The sequence below is a fragment of the Tenrec ecaudatus genome, chromosome 17 (assembly GCF_050624435.1).
Source record: "Tenrec ecaudatus isolate mTenEca1 chromosome 17, mTenEca1.hap1, whole genome shotgun sequence".
NCBI lineage: Eukaryota > Metazoa > Chordata > Mammalia > Afrosoricida > Tenrecidae > Tenrec > Tenrec ecaudatus.
In genome coordinates, this window is record NC_134546.1 from 27766220 (window position 1) to 27776290 (window position 10071).

General features: G+C 42.4%; 1 pseudogene; it reads left to right on the top strand.

Annotated features, from left to right (window-relative positions):
• Positions 1 to 393: 393 nt before the first annotated feature.
• On the top strand, positions 394 to 634 carry LOC142431284 (U2 spliceosomal RNA; annotated as a pseudogene).
• The last annotated feature ends 9437 nt before the right edge of the window (positions 635 to 10071 follow it).

The following is a 10071-nucleotide window of genomic DNA, read 5'->3' on the forward strand; positions in this document are numbered from 1 at the left end:
GCTGGTGGGCTCGAACTGCTGACCTTGCAGTTGGCAATCTACTGCCTAACCACAGGGCCACTGACCCTCCTTTGATAGGGGTTACGTGTTGTGCTGCTAACTGCAAGACCAACAGTTTACACCCAGCAGTCACTCCCTGAAAGAAAGATGAGGCTTTCTACTCCAGTAAACAGTTAAAGTGTCAAAAACCCATATGGGAAGTTCTACCCTGTCCTCTAGGGTCAAATGAGAATCGAATCAATGTCAGTGAGCTTGAGTTTGAGCATATAAAAATAGTAAACAACATTATCCTTTCCAGAAGAGTCAAAAAAGATCATATCGGCTATCTATTGAACAAAAAAGAGATGAGTCATTGGGAACCACAATAAACTTGTGCCTTTAGAAATATGGAAGATCGCTTCTTGGCCTTTTGGCTAAGATCAAGTGTAGAAATATGGAGGAAAGCCTAGGTCCATGCGCTGGATGTAATGTAATGCTGCTTGGTCCCAATGCTTTGTAGCTTGAGCAAAGTAGTTAAGACCCAGGACGGGAATCAATTTTATCAAATCAATTCAGAGAATAATCAAACCAGTTAATGTGCATTTTGCTTTCACAGAGATGGTGTTTAAGAACATTCATATTTTGTGTAAACAGCCTCATGGCAGCAATAGCCCCCAAAGTAAGGTTAATCATCAACTATAACCACAAAGTTATAGGTGAACTGACGGTGGATGCCAGTTTCAAATAATAATATTAAAACAGTCAACTAGCAAAGCCCCAAAACAAAAGAAAAATTATCCAATTTCTACAGAAAGAGGAAAGCAATTGTGATTGAGTCACAGCCAACTCACAGTGCAGGTCAGAGTAGAACTCTGCTCTGTAAGAGTTTAAGTGACTGATTTTTTCCGAAGTTGATCAAGAGGCCTTTCTTCCTAGCAGTCTGGGTGGCTTCAGAACACTAACCTTTTGGGTAGCAGCCCAGTGCATTAGTGATTCAGACCACCCAGGAATTCCCCTGGAGCAAATAAAGCGGGACAATGAATGCTCACTGTGATGCATGTTCCCATAGCTTGGTTCCTTCCCACCCACACCCCATTCTGTTGATTCTAGGTCTCCAGTCATGGAAAGTTGGGATCCAAGGAATTACCAACATGCAACATTTGCAGTGTGGGTTCTCTAACCACCCAAATGACCCCCACACCACCTCATGTAGTTCGCTGACTTCCTTCCAGGGCCCCTCCCCACCATATTGTGACCGCTACAGAGAGATAGCCAGGCCCACAGAAAGTACATCGTTGAGGATAGTGCTGCTTCCATTCACAATTTTCAGTGGCTTGTCTGCTGTCACCCAAGTCCCCAAACCAGAGATCTAGAAACTGTGCTTCAAGAAGGAGACTAACTACATGAGAAAAAAAAATTCTAAATTATCAAAGCTTCATGGGGAAGGCCGTGGCAGAATGAGCTGATACCAAGGGCTCAAGTAGAAAGAAAATGTTTTGAAAATGATGATGGCAACATATGTACAACTGTGCGTGACACATGGATGGATGGATGGATTGTGAAGAAAGCTGTACAAGCCCCCAATAAAATGATTTTAAAATAAATAACCATTTAACCATCAAGAAAAAAAGGCATCAACTTAGAAACACAGCCTGAAATACCCTGTGAAAAGTAACCCCTGCACCCTTCTGTTGGCCCATGAACATCCTATAGACAACTTGATCTCAGATACATCTGTGCTTCACCAAACATTGATCATTTCTCTACATGGAAATGTTAACTGAGGGGTGATGTTTGAAAAGGGGGTGAAAAGTGCTCATGAAGCTTCCTGGTGCTGTGGTCAGTGAGCTGATGCTCTCACACTGAAGGTCACGTCAGAGGAGAGCGGAACATCTGGGAGCTCTTAGAAGAAGAACGATTGACATGCCAGCTGAGTGCATTGCTCGTGACTCCCTCGTCAGTGAAAAAGATGAGCTTATTCCAAAAGTCAAACGTTCCTAGGCTAAATTTCATTAGAGGGCCAATATAGTCTCTACTTCACATGATAACAGCAAACTGTAAACCAGGATCCATCTGGGTGTAGCCAAGGACGGACGCTAAATCTTATTTGATTTTGTACAATTTGGGGTTGCTATCTATTGAGTGCTCTGTCTTGCCAGGCTCTTGACGGACATTGTCTCATTGAATGCTGGAAACAACCCTATGAGGTTGGCTATTCCTCCACTCCATTTGACAAAAAACAAGGAAACTGAGGCGTTTGCTGCTTGCCCAAGGTCTCCTGCTTGTGGTGTCAGGCACTGAAGGGAAGTCATCTGGCTCCTGTCCCCCACCTCCTACTTCGTAGCTCTTTACCCCTCTGCTGACTCAGAAAGGCGGATAGCTTGATCTCAGTTATGTCTTCTATTTCACCAAACATTTACTATTTCTGGGTATTGAAATGCTAAATGAGTTATGTGATACTTGAAAATATTTATGAAATTCAACCTGTTTCATTTATTAATGACTGGTTAATGACTTGTCATTAAAGCACAATCTGTTAAGCCAAATAAACAAACAAAATTAGCTTATTGGTTTGGACTGTAAACAGAGAAGTCATTAACAGACTTGTGTGTTTTCCTGTTGCAAGATTTGGCACAAAAAGCACAAAGCATATATGGTTGGAATAAGACCGATTGGCTTCCCTAGTAGGAAAGTTTTTTGTTTGATTTATTTACCTTTCAACTTTAACTTTTATTGACCTCTCCAAATCTGAACTATCCACATCTGCTGCCAGGTGACGTGGTAGCATGTGCTGTTTATTGCAAAAGCACTATGCAATCAGGTGAGAACTCAACTCACGAATAGACATTTGACCCATCTGTTTGACCACAGAAAACACCAGAACATCTCTTTTACAGGTGCCTGCGACTGATTACTAGCGGTATCAGGCAATAGCCTATGAGTGACATTGCCAAAAGACATCATGACTCGTGAGAAAACTCATGTGTATGATATTTCGGTTGGTGGGTTAGTAAGAACCTGTGCACAAAAAAACAGACACTGATTATTTGACTCTTCGTTCGTTGTTGAATTATTATGAGAAGCCACTGGATAGTCCATCGCGTGTGAAAACCAGGAGAGCACCTGGTTCCCACTTACAGACATTGCTTCTTACGTTTGGCTGTGTTCTCTTCAAATATCTGCTTTCCAACAAGGATTGGTTTTCGAATGCTAATATAAAAACAGGAATCTATTCCTAAAGGTTTGATTAGCTTTATTAAAATATCCAGAAATAGAACTGTATTCTTGGTAAAATTCTCTGAGTTGCTGTTATTTGAACTGGAATCCTGAATAGTTGAAAGAAGAGAATGACATTGTTTTTCTAGGTATTCACTCCAGAAATGCGCAGAAAATGACAAGATACCAACTCTTCAGTCTTTGCAGGGATGCTGGATTGTAAATTTCAATACCATGCTCACTTTGGACAAAATCTTAGCCATTGAATGCTCGTTAAATGTAAGGCGCAGAAACTTGATCTCTATTCTTTCATTCCACTGTCTTGTTATTCTTCGAACTATAGTCAGAGTCCAAGAAACTTCCTGCTACTTTCAGAAATAAGGAAACATTTTGAAGTTGACACATTCTAGCAAGTAAACGCATCGCACTTCAGAAACGCATCTACAAAATAAATGGGATTTTAAAATCAAAACAAATTATAATACTTGTCTAGAACCTGCATTCACTAAACACCGTTTACAACATTGATTTCCCAAACCAAAGTCTGCAAGCTTGCTTGTTCAGCAGTAGGCGCAATGCCCTTCTCTAAGCCTGCCATTAAGTCTTCCTTAAGGTGTGGGTTTGTCCAGCCTTACCACCAGCCAAGGCAAGAAGCTTTCTGTTTCCTTTGTTGGTTCTTCCTTCTTGTCCTTTGCAAGAAATCTACATTCCAGCTCATTGAAAACCTGGGATACAAAGTGGGAATGTTTTGCCAGGGACACATGGCAAGAGTAAGCGATAGAGGACTATCGAAACAAAACAAAGCCCACTGCTGCTGAGTCCGTTCCAGCTCTTAGTGATCGTAAAGGGCAAGGAGAACTGTTTCATGAGCTTCCAAGGGTGCAAATCTTGGTGGAAGCAGCTGGTCATCTTTCTCCCACAGGATGACAGCTGAGTTCAAACCATCGATATTTGGTTAGCAGCCCAACACTTGGCCCACTGCCACCAAGTGGGTCCTGACTTATAGTGACCCTAGATAAGCTTCCAGAGACTATACATTTTTATAGGAGCTGGCCACCTCATCTTTCTAAATCAGGGCCGCTGGTGAGTTTGAACCACTGACCTTGTGATTAGCAGCTTAATGACTAACCCATAGCACCCCCCAGAGTAAATCCCAGAATATTGAACAGGTGGGAAGATCCTAGAAGGTGTCTGGATAGGCACTGGGGGCATGGGTGACCCATCCCAGAGGTGGGAAATCCAAGATGGGGGCCTGAGAGGTAGGTGGTGAAAGGGAAATGATAGCTAGGCAGGCAGCCTGATTCACTGTAAAAGATACTGTTCTATGAAGCAGTTCTCAAATTCTATGCCCTTGAAATCTTGTGGGGGGGGGGTGGGGAGGTTCAGAAAGTTTGTTGAAAAATGGAATTGAAAATTGAATTTGATTGCAAGTCAAATGGAATCGCTCCACTTGCAATAAAGAACAATGTAAGTGTGCCCAAGTAATACATGGGACATACTAAACACTTGTTTGTTGGTTATGTACTGGAAATGCAAATTAAATGAGGGCATACCTCATTCTGTGTTTTCTTTGGCCACCCCACCTTGAAACAATGGTTTGAACATGAAGTACGTCTTGAGATCTGGACCTGCCTGAGCAGCGATCAGCGCTTCTCAGAGTATGGGACCCCAGTATCAACATTACCTGGGGATTGGTTATAAATAATCACTTATTCACCTCAGACCCCTCCTCTGGTGGTGGGTTCAGTAAGCTGCTACAACAAGCCCTCTGGGACAATGTTTTGCATGCTGAAATGGAAGAGCCACTTCCCTTGAGCATCTGAAGTCTGATGTATTGGGTGACTGCATGCAGAACAAAGGAGCGCCTGCCTTGAGAGGTGCATGCTGGAGGGAATTGGACCGGCTCCCAGGTGCAACCGCTGTGTTGAAAACGTGGAACTTCTCATCACCTTGGTGACCTGGCTTTGGTCACAAAGCTTGGATGCTGCCTGGTGGAGTTGCCTCTAGCAATTATTAATAGAAATGTTATCTTGAAAAGAGCTGTTTGCTGTCTTCAGGAACTCTGAAGGTGGAAATACTAGCCAGTTTTGAAGGGAGAGACAAAAGGGGGAAAAGTAGGAAGCCAGAATAGAGCCCAGGGCCCTGGGGCAATGAAGCAAACAGCTCCTGCAGGCCTCCCAGGGGAGCCCTGGGGGGTTTTCAGCATTTCCTGACAAGAGTAGGTGCACAGCCTTGGAGACTAGCTGCTCTCTATTTGTCAGACGCTTAAGACCTAACTGTGGTGTAGACTCGATGGCACCCTGGGCTCCTGGTTCCCTGCAAGGTCACAGTGAGCTGGGGGACAGTCTCTGTCCAACTGCAAGTCCAATGGGAGCCACCTGAGTGGGAAACCCAGGGACCCGAGTGTATTTAGCCAGGCTGCCTGCCCCCCTTCCTTCACAGAGGGCTCCCCATGTTGCCCCTTAATTAAAACAACTGGAGGCTTATATAAACAGAAAGTAAAGCCCTCTCGTTTGGGGAAATGCGTAATAAATAATTTTGTTAAGTTGAGTCTTCACCTGCTTTCAAATTCACCTTCTTTTTAATTAGGCAGAGAGATACAGCGTATCTGAGTGCATAAGAACACAGGCTCCCCCACCAGGCTCTGCACTTCACAGCCACACCTCGCTCAGATTCTGCCTGTGCAAAATGTAGGTCATGATAATACTAGGTTTCGGTATTGCTGTGAACATTGAAGAGTGTTCAGAAAGGGCTCACGAAATATCAGCTATTGGGTGATGCAAACAGTTTGTATCCAACTACACAAATATGGTGGAAATTTCAATCCACCCCATAGGATGGTGGAAGAAAGGGCTGGATATGAGCTTGCTTAGAGATTACAGTCAAGATGAGGAGCTGATGCCATGGGGCTCACGTGGAGAGCAAATGTTTTGAGAATGATGAGGGCAATGAATGTACAAATGTGCTTGACACAATGGATGGACTTACAGATTGGGATAAGAGTTGGATGAGCCCCTAATAAAATGACTTTTCTTAAAAAAACAGATTACAGTCAAGAAACCGCTATGGAGAATTTCTACTCTGTTAGCACTTGGGATCCCCTCCGAGTTGTAATAAAATTCATCACCATGTATCTTTTCAATTACTATTACTACCCCCTCCTGCCATTATTTGCTATTACTGCCATCCCCAATAGAAATCATCTACTCTGGGCCCAGTGTTTGGATTAGAAAGAAGGAAGGGGTGAGAGATACAATATCAGAAAGGGCAAACACTTGGGCTCTCTGGACTTTTCCTTCCTAAAGCTGGTCTAGAGTCAAAGGTTCCGTTGGCTTTCTAAGATCAATTTACCAGAGCCACACCCATTTCCACCACGTCCATCCCAACTCACAGTGAACTTATAGGACAGGGGAGACCATAATGTTTACAGAATGCCACACTTTTCTCCCAAGAAGTGGTTCTGGAAAATTCAAGCCACTGACCTTACAGTGAGCTGAACATTTAACCACTGTGACACCAGGGCTCCTTAACAATCAGTTTGGGAGTTTATTATTTGAGATCATCGTTCCCTACCCAAAGAGGAAATTTGGCGATCATGGCGTGAGTTTCTGAGGGTCTCTGAGGGTCGCGCACCACTGCTCAGGGGCAGAGCTCCCCTCGAAGTACAATAACTAGGAAGATCTTTCTCCAGTGGCTCCTTCGGCCATTCAGTCAGTTTCTTTCTCTCACTTCAAACAGCCCCTGACCACTTAAATGATAGATTACCTACAAAATGATAGATTATGTGACTCTCAGTTCTGTTGGTATAGGACAGACTGCTTCACCACGGTGACGCAGAAATAATGATAGTTGTTATGTATTCACAAGGACTTCCAACAGGTTTGTTCTGATTTGACTGCTGCTGAGAATTTGAATTTCCACCGCAGAGATACAGAATCAGAATCAACCTCAAATAAGATACCGGGGTGACTCCTATAGAATCCCAGGCCATTCTAAGGAACACAGAAAGGATTGCCTGGATGTCTTATTAAAATAGAGGTTCTGATTCAATATATCTGGGGGGAAATGGAAAATCTCTGCAGGGAGCTGAAGCTGTGGGGAAACAGGGCGTTAAGTCCTCCTGTCAACGACAGCACCAGTCGATTTTATGCATGGCATCTATCCTCTTCATGGAAACGGTGGAGGATCATTCCCATGTTGCAGATGAGGAAGCTAGAACACCAAGAAGTGGAGCAATTTGCTGAAGGACCTACAACTAGGACGTGACAGAGTGAAATTCAAGATTATCATAAAATAACGGCTTTGTTGGCTACTCCTATCGCTCTCAAACTGTGTGTTAATAATTTTTTAATCTGAAAAAAATGTTTTAGAATTTCTTATGCCTGACCCTGAACAAGTCCTAGTGGCTCTGTGGGATAAGCATTGGATTACTACTGCAAAGTCATCAGTTCAAATCCACTATCTGCTCCTATAAAGATGAACAGCATCAGTGGTCCTATCTAGGGTCACAGTGAGTTGGAATCAAGTCCAGAGCAGTGGATTTGGGTTTGGTTTGCTGGTTGTTCCTGATCCTTCAAAGCAAAGGTTTGGCATGTGCATCGATACCTGGCAGCCCACATACTTGTAATACAGATGGGCTTAACCTGCATTTGGGGAAGCACTGCTCACTACAGCATCTCACCTTGCTCTTCAATCTCCTCAGCCTCAGCGAATATAAAGAGGCTTAATTAAGTCCCAATTATTTTCTAAAATGAGAGTTTGTTTCATTTGTATTTTCAAATTTTTGAATAAATTTGTGATTTGCACTTGCTCTTAACTCTACCTATCTCCTCACATGGCAGCAGATGAATAAGCAAGGCTCACTTGGGATTGTGTCTATACTAGAGACGGAACTCAAAGGAAGATTAATAGTCTTCAAAGGGCTCTCCTTGTTGCTTTTTGTTTTCTAGCCATGGTGTCCAGATGAAATATACTTCCCTTTACATTATCTTGAAAGTGGAAATTATATTCAGGCTCATGAATAGAAGAAACAGATTTCTTGCATTGTTCTTTATTCCAGAATAACTACAGAAACCCATAAGCATCTGCAGTGCAGACAAATAGAAAAGTGTTAACACTCACAGCATAGCATGCATCATATTAATAAAAATGTATGCATGAAACCAGGAAAAAAGCATGACTTAATTTAACCTCCAAATCCACATCCAGTTGTGATATCATTTTCCTGTACATGTTTATAGGGTTTGCTCCGGGGCACTGAACATTAGTTATCTTCATTAAAGGCATACGTGGATCACATGCCTGACCCATAGTCCCAGGAAGACACAGGAGACCCTGCTCATAATTCACCTGAGAGGCAAAAGAATGTGTAGGGTTTCAGGCACTTGTTGAAGAAATGCCAGATATCTGCATCCTGAGATAAGTGCCAAGAGATAGACCCCGTCATGCAATTACTCCATGGATGACTTCAAAGCCATCCAAATAGATGTATAGGCCATTCAAACAGAGAGGGGCAAGGCGTCGGTCAAAGCTGATACCTTTTAAGTCTCAGTTTTCTCATCTGGAAAGTGTCTGAGCGTGCGGACACACGTACACGCACACAAGAGTGAGAAGAATGTGCTTCCTCAAAGACATGCTATAAAAATTCAATGAGATCATTTTTCTGGGACGCTTAACATGATGTCTCCCTCAATATTATGTGAAAAATACTCAATGCACACTTGTCATTACTGTACCTCCTGTCATAAATAAAATTTAAAAATATTGAAAAACATGGCAGAAAAGGCATGTGACAAAATAAAACACCCATTCCTGATTAAAACACTCAATAAAACAGGAAACACGGGAAACTTCTGAACATAATCAAGGGCATATATACAAAACCAACAGTTAACATTAATCTTAATGGAGAGACACTAAAAGCATTTCCTTTGTAATTGAGAACTAGACAAGGATGTCCGTTATTGTCACTCCTATTTAATATAGTGTTGGAGATCATAGCAAGAGCAAGAAGGCAAAGCGAGAAACGAAAGGCATCTAAATTGGGAAATGTGATAGTGTGATAGTTAGATTTTGTGTCAAGTTGGATTGGACAGGATTCTAAATGGTTTGGCTGATAGTAACCTAATGACCTGTGGTAAACTCCATGATGGGATCTGCTATGAGCACCCTATCAGTTTTAGAAAGATCAAGGCAGAATGCAATACCCTTATTCAGATCACAAACTTGATCCAGTCAGTTGAAGTGGCTTTTCTTCCAGTATTTGGCCTGCTTCCAATATAAGTGAATGCTGTAGGAAAGTTTGTTTGCTTTTTGCAAGGTCTGGATCCTGCATCTATCTGGCTTATTCTCTGACTTATAGTTCTTTGGACTCGACCCAATGGCTTGCCATACTGCCTGCTGATCCTGGAAGTCATCAACAGCCTAACTCTAACTTTCTGACACTGGATTCATTCACTTCTGCAGCCAAAAGCCTATCATCTTTCTTCTGATTTAGGGTTTATCAGCTTCCACAGCTGAGTGATTTAGGAAACGTCTCCAGCCTAACATCTGGATCATGGACTTGGAACCTGCTTGGACATTGATTTTCCTGCTTCTGTAACTGTGAAACTGTGTGAGCCATTTTCTTGATATAAATTTATTTCTATAAGTACATATATAAGCTCCGCTCCTTTTCTTTTCAAGAAAACCAGCCTGACGGCAAAAGAGAAGTAAAATTATTTTTCTTTAAAGTTGAAATGATCCTATACAAAGACATTCCCACAGATTCAAATGAAACCAATGGAGCCAATAGAAGGGCTCAGCAGAGTAGTAGGGTACACTATAAACATACAAAAGCTTGTTAGATTCCAAAGAGAATCTGCAAAGGGATCCAGG